The sequence below is a fragment of the Schistocerca americana genome, chromosome X (genome assembly GCF_021461395.2).
Source record: "Schistocerca americana isolate TAMUIC-IGC-003095 chromosome X, iqSchAmer2.1, whole genome shotgun sequence".
Classification (NCBI taxonomy): domain Eukaryota; kingdom Metazoa; phylum Arthropoda; class Insecta; order Orthoptera; family Acrididae; genus Schistocerca; species Schistocerca americana.
In genome coordinates this window covers 252,020,232-252,029,560 of record NC_060130.1, presented here as the reverse complement: position 1 = coordinate 252,029,560, position 9,329 = coordinate 252,020,232, and positions in this window count along the sequence as shown.

Sequence of the window (9,329 nt, the reverse complement as noted above, 5' to 3'; positions counted from 1 at the left end):
GGGATCCCAAACGCTCGAGCAGAACTCAAGAATAGGTCGTATTAGTGTTTTATAAGCGGTCTCCTTTTACAGATGAACCACATCTTCCCAAAATTCTACCAATGAACCGAAGACGACTATCCGCCTTTCCCACAACTGCCATTACATGCTTGTCCCACTTCATATCGCTCTGCAAAGTTACTCCCAAATATTTAATCGACGTGACTGTGTCAAGAGCTACACTACTAATGGAGTATTCAAACATTACGGGATTCTTTTTCCTATTCATCTGCATTAATTTACATTTATCTATATTTAGAGTTAGCTGCCATTCATTACACTAATCACAAATCCTGTCCACCTCATCTTGTATCCTCGTACAGTCACTCAACGACGACACCTTCCCGTACACCACAGCATCATTAGCAAACAGCCGCACATTGCTATCCACCCTATCCAAAAGATCATTTATGTAAATAGAAAACAACAGCGGACCTACCACACCTAATTATATTGCTAGCTTTTTAATTTGAAGTATCAAGAAGGATAGAAAACAATCAAATTTCAAAATGTAGGTGGTATACAGGCTAGTAGGAAAATAAAGAATTAAATCTGTAGGGGATTTGTGGCATACAGTGCTACTGTCTCTGACAATAACAATGGGTAAAACCCGGCTGGGAATCGCGTTCAGCTGCGCTGGAGTGACACATGCGGTTACGTCGCTGCACGCTGTTTTCAGTTCTACAAAACTGGCTCTGAGCACTATGGGCCTTTACATCTGAGGTCATCAGTCCCCTAGAACTTAGAGCTACTTAACCCTAACTAACCTAAGGACAGCACACACATCCGTGCCCGAGGCAGGATTAGAATCTGCGGCCGTAGCGGTCGCGCGGTTCCAGACTGAAGCGCCTAGAACCGCTCGGCCACATCGGCCGGCTTCAGTTCTACGTCAGAGCGTATCAGTTGTAGCAGCTCATGAGTAGTGGCATACCAGACTGTCGGCGACCTATTGCCACAGGTTTTCAGTGGATAAGAGACCTATAAACGTGCGGTCCAGAGCAACTATTGAACACATTCTGTATCCGGGAAGATCATGACAGCATGGGAAGCTGGCTGTATTGCGTTATCTTGTTGAAAGGTAACACAGTGGAGACTTGTAAGATATACTGATGAGGCAAAACATTATGACCGTCTGCTTAATAGTGTGTTGTCTATCTTTGGAACGAAATACATCACTGATTCTGCGTATCAGGGATCTGAAAGTTTGTGGAGGTATGTCGCGTTAGATGTATACGCATAGGTCATGTAAATAACGAGCCGCTGATAGGTGTACGCGGTGATGGCGCCCGACAGCGACCCAGGTGGGTTCCATCGGATTTACATCAGGCGAATTTGGTCGCCGACACGTCAATTGAGTGCATTATAATTATCCCCAAATCACTGCAGCAGGCATCTGGCTCTGAGACACAACAGTAATACCGCTGAAAAATGACATCTCCATCGGGGAAGATATTAAGGACGAGGGATGCAGGTGCTCGCAGCTGTCAGCAGCGCGTCTTCGCTTACTACCACAGGTGCCACGCAAGCGCAGCAGAATGCCTCCCATAGCATAATACTGCTCTCAACAGCCTACGTCCGTGGCTCGGTGCACGTTTCGAGCTTGCGTTCACCTTGATGATGGCGTTCGTAGAAACCACCGTCGACCTAGTGTAGCACAAACGTGATTCACCTGAAGAGCCGACACATTTCCACTGATCGACGGTCGAATCGTCATGGTCCCGCGTCTACTGAAATCGTAATGTACGACGTCGTTTGGTCAACATGGGAACACGAAGGGTTGGTCTGCTGCGGAACTCCATGTTCAACAACATGCGATGAACGGTGTGCAGTGAAACACTTGTGCATGCACCAGTTTTGCGCTCTCTCGGCAGAGATGCCACGGATAACCATCTACCCTATCTTACAGAGCAGACAAGCCTCCGAACCCCACATTCTGTGGAGAACCGTGGAGTCCAACCACTTAGCGCCTAGTGGTAATTTCACAGTCCTTCTACCTCTTTCCCTAGATGCTCAAGACAGCAAGACGTGAACATTCAGCCAGCATCACTGTTTTCGGTAGACTGGTTCACAGGCTGTGCGTAATAAATATCTGCCCTTTGTCAAAATCGCTTATTTCAAAGGATTTCCCAACTTACAGCCCATATCTTCGCTAGGGTAATTTCCTGTCCACGTCTGCTCCGTTTACATACTTTCGTTACTATGTCATGTGCCCGCAATACCACCAAGCGGCCTCCTACGCTGCAGTGGGCAGTGGTCATCATGTTTTGACCTATCAGTGTAGGATACAGCAGACTGCATTAATAAGTCAGAAACGTAACGGCTGCTGTCAAAATTAGCGGCTATGCAAGTAAGAGGTGATCATGTTCTGTATCCAATGGCACCTCATACCATTGCATCAAGGACGAGAACTCCACACACAAATGCGTTCATCGTGATACTGCGTTCAGAAACAGGAGTTGTCTGCAAAGACGTCATGATGCCACTCCCGTGGCCAGTGTAGGCATTGAGCCCACCAATGCTGGTGTGCCTCTTCTGCCGTGTCAAGGGAAACTGCGATCATGGTCGTCGTGGTAAGAGTATCTGTTGCTCCAGGCGTTGCCGCACTGCCCGTGTCTATACTTGCCTTGCTGCAAAATGGCACTGAGCACCATGGGACTCAACTGCTGTGGTCATAAGTCCCCTAGAACTTAGAACTACTTAAACCTAACTAACCTAAGGACATCACACACAGCCATGCCCGAGGCAGGATTCGAACCTGCGACCGTAGCGATCGTGCGGTTCCAGACTGTAGCGCCTTTAACCGCTCGGCCACTCCGGCCGGCGCCTTGCTGCAAACAGACCTATTTCAAAAATGGTTCAAATGGCTCTGAGAACTATGGGACTTAACATCTGAGGTCATCAGTCCCCCTAGAACTTAGAATTACTTCAGCTAACTAACCTAAGGACATCGCATACATCCATGCCCGAGGCAGGATTCGAACCTGCGACCGTAGCGAACGCGCGGTTCCAGACTGTAGCGCCTAGAACCGCTCGGCCAACCTCTGCCGGCCAGACCTGTTTCCTGAGTGAAGGCGCGTGACGTGCTGTAGCATCACGCACCACCGAGCGGCCTCCAAAGGTGATTCCGTGATGATATTACAAACTTTCAGGAATGATGGAGAATGGTATATGCATCAGTACGAGACTCTCGTTCGGAAACGACGGATTCCAAAGCTATAAGCGAAATTATTCTAATACGTCTCACAATGCAATTCAGTTCATGTACTGTTACTGTTGTTACTAAGATTGCAGGGTAGGCAACCCCGACGAGCGCTTACGTGTGGAGGTTGGGGTAATAATTCATCTAATCCAATGAAGAAGGCGTACTGTGTACTAACAGGAGCAGTCCTAGTGTACAATGTCTGTAGTGTAGCAGACTGCAATCCGTGCTTACAAGTTTAAGGACTAACGTCAATCAGCCCTAACCAAATGGAGTTGTACGCAGCGACGAAATTGCAGATATGATTTTCGTGTATGGGCAAGCAAATGGAAGCACCAGAGAAGAGGAAGGTTCAAAATGGTTCAAATGACTGAACACTATGGGACTTAACATCAGAGGTCATTAGTCCCCTAGAACTTAGAACTACTTTAACCTAACTAACCTAAGGACAGCACACACATCCATGCCCGAGGCAGAATTCGAACCTGTCACCGTAGCGGTCGCGCGGTTCCAGACTGAAGCGCCTACAACCGCTCGGCCACACCGGCAGGCGAAGAGGAAGGGTTCTACAGAACTAGGTATCCGCGTAGAGGACATTCGACTAGCACCATACTTCCAAGACTGTTACAACAATGAAGTCAAACTAGGAAATAGGTGTACAGCGCAACGATTGCTGAGACCACAAACTACACCGATTCCCAACTTGGAAGATGCAGTGCTTGTTGGAGCGGATGGGGCGTCTGCAATCAGCACTCTGTCAGCTTCACGCGAAATGAATATTTCGTAGCGAGTATAACGGGAAATGCAGCTACACCCCTATCATCCCTAGAAAGTGAATTCTTTGTCTCCTGATAGCTTCGGACCTCTTGCCGTGTCTATTCATTGGTTTTTGCAAAGTCTTACAGTCGATCCTCATTTTCCTGACTATGTGCTTTTCAGGGATAAAGTCTGTTTTACCACAGACGGAATCCCAAATAGTGATACAGACATGTTTGGGTCGATGAGGAACGTCAGGCTACAGTTACAGCGAGCCATCAACACAGATTAGCAGTCAACGTGTGGGAAGGCAGTCAATGTTTACGTACTAGGGCCGTTTCTTCTTCCTCCCCGCTTAAATGCACTGTTGTATACAGTGTTTATCAGATACATGCTACCTTGGCTCCTGGAACGTTATCAACTTGTTATTCGTCAACGGATGGGGTTCCAACATGATGGAGCCCCACTTCACTTTGGACTCAGGGTTCACGAACACCTGATCACACATTCTCTGGAACATGTGAAGGCAGAGGTGTCCTTGTTTCGTGGCCAGCACGTTCATCTAATCTCACCCCACTTGATTTCTTCTTGTGAGGTCATGTGAAGAATCTTTTGTACGACATGCCTGCCGAGAGTGTAAAGGATCACTTGGCAATAATTCTCGCTGCCCACGACACTGTTCAAACGACGCCAGGGATAATACCAGGGTACCACAGAACTTCGTGCAACGATGCCTTGCCAACATTTACGCTGGGTGACAACTTTCAAAACAAGTGTCGTAAATGCAGCACATTGTGAACCTTGTGTATGTAAATGGGATCCACTACTTCTGTTCTGTAGACTTCGGACTTTCGGTCTCTACGTGTGCTGTTACTAGCGTAATAACAGCAGAAACTCTCCTAGGGTATTAAAAAGTATTCAGCGGGAATTCTGTACATCATGACCAGGGTTCGGAGGCTGGTACTCTTAGCCTAAGCACTGTACGAGGCTAAGGCTGAAGTTGACTGCACTGATCATCCAGAAGATGATAACGACCAACCTACTGCCTATATAAACCAGCCCAAGCATTAGCAGCGTCACCTGGCGAGGAATGACTGTTAGTCACACACACGTACGGTGCATGTAATATCAGTAAGCGTGCTGGCCATGTGTAGAATGGGGAAGTCGCACGATCTATGTCAGTTTGACGGAGGGCAGATTGTGATGTCCCGGAGGCACGAGCATTTCAGAAACTACGAGACATGTGGGATTTTCGAGTAGTACTGTGGCGAGTGTCTTCAATACGTGGCGAAACCAACGTGAAACAACGTCCAGACGTCGTAGGGTTGGGCGGTCACCCCTCATTACACATGCCGGACGTCTTAGGATGGGCAGACTGGTAAAACAAGACGGGGGGCGAACTGTGGCGGAACTAACATCAGACTTTAATGCTAGACAGAGTACAAGTGTGCCTGAACACACAGCGCAGCGAACATACCTAACGACAGTCCTCTGCAGCCGACTACCCATACATGGGCCAGTGTTAACACCACGACGTCGGCAACTACTGAAATTGGCACGTGACCATCGCCGCTGGACATTGATGCAGGGCAGAGCGTTGCAAGGTATGATGAATCCCAATACCTTCTTCATCATGCCAATGAGAGGACGTGAATCCGTCGTCGTCCAAGGGAATAGCTCCTTGACACTTTACCCAGGACAGAGACAAGCTGGCGGTGGCTCCATTGTACTCGGGGGAACATCCACGTGAGCATCCATGGCTCCATTGGAGCTCGTGCAAGGCACCGTGATGGCCAAGGGGTACCGTACACTGGTTGCAGACCACGTACACTCCTTGAGGGCGATCATGTTTCCCGACGGCTGTGTCACTTTCCGACAAGACAATACGTATGTCACAAGGCCGGGAGTGTGATGCAGTGGTTCGAGGAACACGGTGGCGAGTTCCAATTTATGTGCTGGACGTCCAACTCACCATATCTGAACCCGATCGAACACATCTGGGATGTGATTCAACGAGGCATCAGAGCTCATAGCCCCTCCCACGAATTTAGGAGAGTTAGGTGATTTTTGTGTGCAGATGTGGTACCATCACCCTCCAGCGATTTACTAGGACCTTACTGCTTCCATGTCAGTACACGTTGCCGCCATTACCCGCGCCATAGGTGGACGTACCGGCTGTTTGGTAGTAAGTCATAATGTTCTGGCTGATCAGTGCAGATATTCGCTTTTACGAGGGCGTGCTGGAAAGTAATGCTGCCGAATTATTTATATAGAAACTCTCAAAGTTTTTAAGTAAATCAAACTTTACTAACATTCTCCATCTTTATTCCTTATGTCTAAATATCTGCAGACCTTTGCCGCTAGAGGGTTCCGAATTGTAGCGTGTAACATGGCGGTGTTTTACGTAACTATATTGTCGAGTGAGAAACAGGATGCAGTAATCGAGTTTCGAATTAGAAGAGTTCGTGCTCGTATGGAGCACTCTCTCCTTCAGCATGCATACCTCAGACAACACACGAGCGTTCGACATCTGCAACAATCGGAAGCTTTAGGTTCACTGTAGTTGATCGTCCTCTATACAGTCCCGACTTCGCCCCAGCCGATTTGCACCTGTTTCCAAAACTTAAGGAACGCCCATAAGTTCTTCAGTTTGATAGCTATGATGCGGTGCAAGCAGAGATGAAGTTGTGTCTCCGTCAACAAAGTGAAGGTGATGGCATCACAAAGTTTCTTATTGGGAGAAATGTGTTCGTCGTCAGTGTGACTATGTCGAGAAATAAATATGCAGATATGGAGACTAAAGACGTAGAATGTTTATGAAGTTTGCTTTATTTAAAATGTTTAAAGAATTCTAAGACATTACTTTCCAGCAGGCCCTCGTACCTTTTGACTCTATCATTTCCGGACTAGGATCCCGTAACTCAGATTGATACAAATACTGTTCGCCATCATCACTGAAAGTTGTAGCATCATGAAGGAATGACTTTGTATATCTATCCTCTCGCACGCTAGTAGCGTGGGGTGGTTAAGATACTGTATGACGTTAAAAATTGCGAACACTGGTGATGTTTTGAATTTTGGTTCTCCCAGTATCTGTGCGACTGAGCCTTTGAAGAGGACTACCAGTAAGAGCTCTGAGCACTATGGGACTTTACATCGGAGGTCATCAGTCCCCTAGACCTTAGAACTACTTAAACCTAACTAACATAAAGACATCACACACATCCATGCCCGAGGCAGGATTCGAACCTGTGACCGTAGCGGTCGCGCGGTTCCAGACTGAAGCGCCTAGAACCGCTCGGCCACACCAGTAATAGCATGGGTAAGCTGTAGAGGGATTACATAGTAAAAGCGTTGAAACCAGAAATAATTTTGTAGGAGCTGAGAGATTGTGCTGAAAATGTCGAAATACTATGCAAGTCTGCAGGCTTTCGTGGCCGTTGTTACTGAAGTTAAAATCTTCTGGGTTTTAGGCTGCGTCATGTTTCTTCTAAAATGTTCGACGTTTCGAACCCTCTGCTGGGATCTTCCTCAGTATCTTCTGGTGTCCACTACTGCTAGAACACTGTCAGAGAAGAGTGTCGCGTCCACTTATAAAGGGGGAGTTTTCTGGCGTTCGTGCTGGAGAAGTGATAGTACTGGTTAAAATTCATATGGCTACCATTGGTGGGCCATAGTCATACGCTAATATTCCCGCTCTGATGCAGAAGAAGGGGCGTTGGTAGCTCATCTCCTGCGGATACCATTGGCGGTCCATCGTCATTGGATAGAAAGGCACTATTCCACACTATGATGGAGAAGGGTTATTGGTTTATTCCTGAGGAATATCCCAGCAGAGGGTTCGAATCGTGAAACATTTTAGAAGAAACATGACGCGGCCTAATAACCCAGAAGATTTTAACTTCGTGTCGAAATACTGATCGCACACCAATCTCATTCTAAAAATGTAAGTGCTACGTAGTTATAACCGCTCCATACCACATGCTACAATCTCCAGACTTGTGCTGTTCCAATGTTTAATTGAGAAGAATTTGAAATCAGTGGTAAGTTCCTATGGGACCAAACTGCTAAGGTAATCGGTCGCTAGGCTTACATACTACTTCATCTAACTTTAACACATACCCATGCCCGAGGGAGGGCTCGAACCTCCTACAGGAGGAGCCGTGCGAACCGTGTGAAGGCGCCTCAGACCGCACGACAACCCCGCGCGGCGTTTAATTGAGAATTAGACCTAATAAACTATAAACTATGTTAGTTCAGCTACTGTAAAATTGAACTATATCCTAGACACGAAACTTTTTCAGAATGAAACTATCGTATGGTTTTATTGAGTTGGAGGCCTAGTTTGGCGTTGTTTGGCCACCATTTAAGAGTTTGGTGATTGAGAACAATGCGCACACACCCAGCCATCTGTCGATCCGGCTGGGAACAAAACCGAGGGCCCTGCGATCTAGAGGCAGCAACGCTAACCAGTAGACCACGATCTTCTGACTACTTTTACGGTGATTTGTAAACATTATTGACTGAGAGTCAGGGATAAGGCGGTGTGTGATCGAACCCTAGAAATCGGTAAATGAGGTAGATTTCCAAAATATCGGTTGCACATTTTGTATGTTTCCTTTATTATATTTAATGAAGAGACGTGAAGAGTCCTGAGTAGAAACTAGAGAAAAAGGAGTAAGATAACGATTGTGATAGTGTTGATTGTGACGAATTAGCTGTTTATATCCCTTCCAAAGGTGAGACTGTTGTCACAGATGTAGGAACTATACATTCAGTAACGACCTGCCGTCATTACCAACTGACAAGAGCTGATGGGTAAGTACCGGGTGATCAAAAAGTCAGTATAAATTTGAAAACTTAATAAACCAAGGAATAATGTAGATCGAGAGGTAAAAATTGACACACATGCTTGGAATGACATGGGGTTTTGTTAGAACCATCCCATATTGCTAGCCGCGTGAAAGATCTCTTGCGCGCGTCGTTTGGTGATGATCGTGTGCTCAGCCGCCACTTTTCGTCATGCTTGGCCTCCCAGGTCCCCAGACCTCAGTCCGTGCGATTATTGGCTTTGGGGTTACCCCATCATAACTCCAGACATGCTTTACAGTGCTGTTCACAACATTATTCCTCGACTACAGCTATTGTTGAGGAATGATGGTGGACATATTGAGCATTTCCTGTAAAGAACATCATCTTTGCTTTGTCTTACTTTGTTATGCTAGTTACTGCTATTCTGATCAGATGAAGCGCCATCTGTCGGACATTTTTTGAACTTTTGTATTTTTTTGGTTCTAATAAAACCCCATTTCATACCAAGCATGTGTGTCAATTT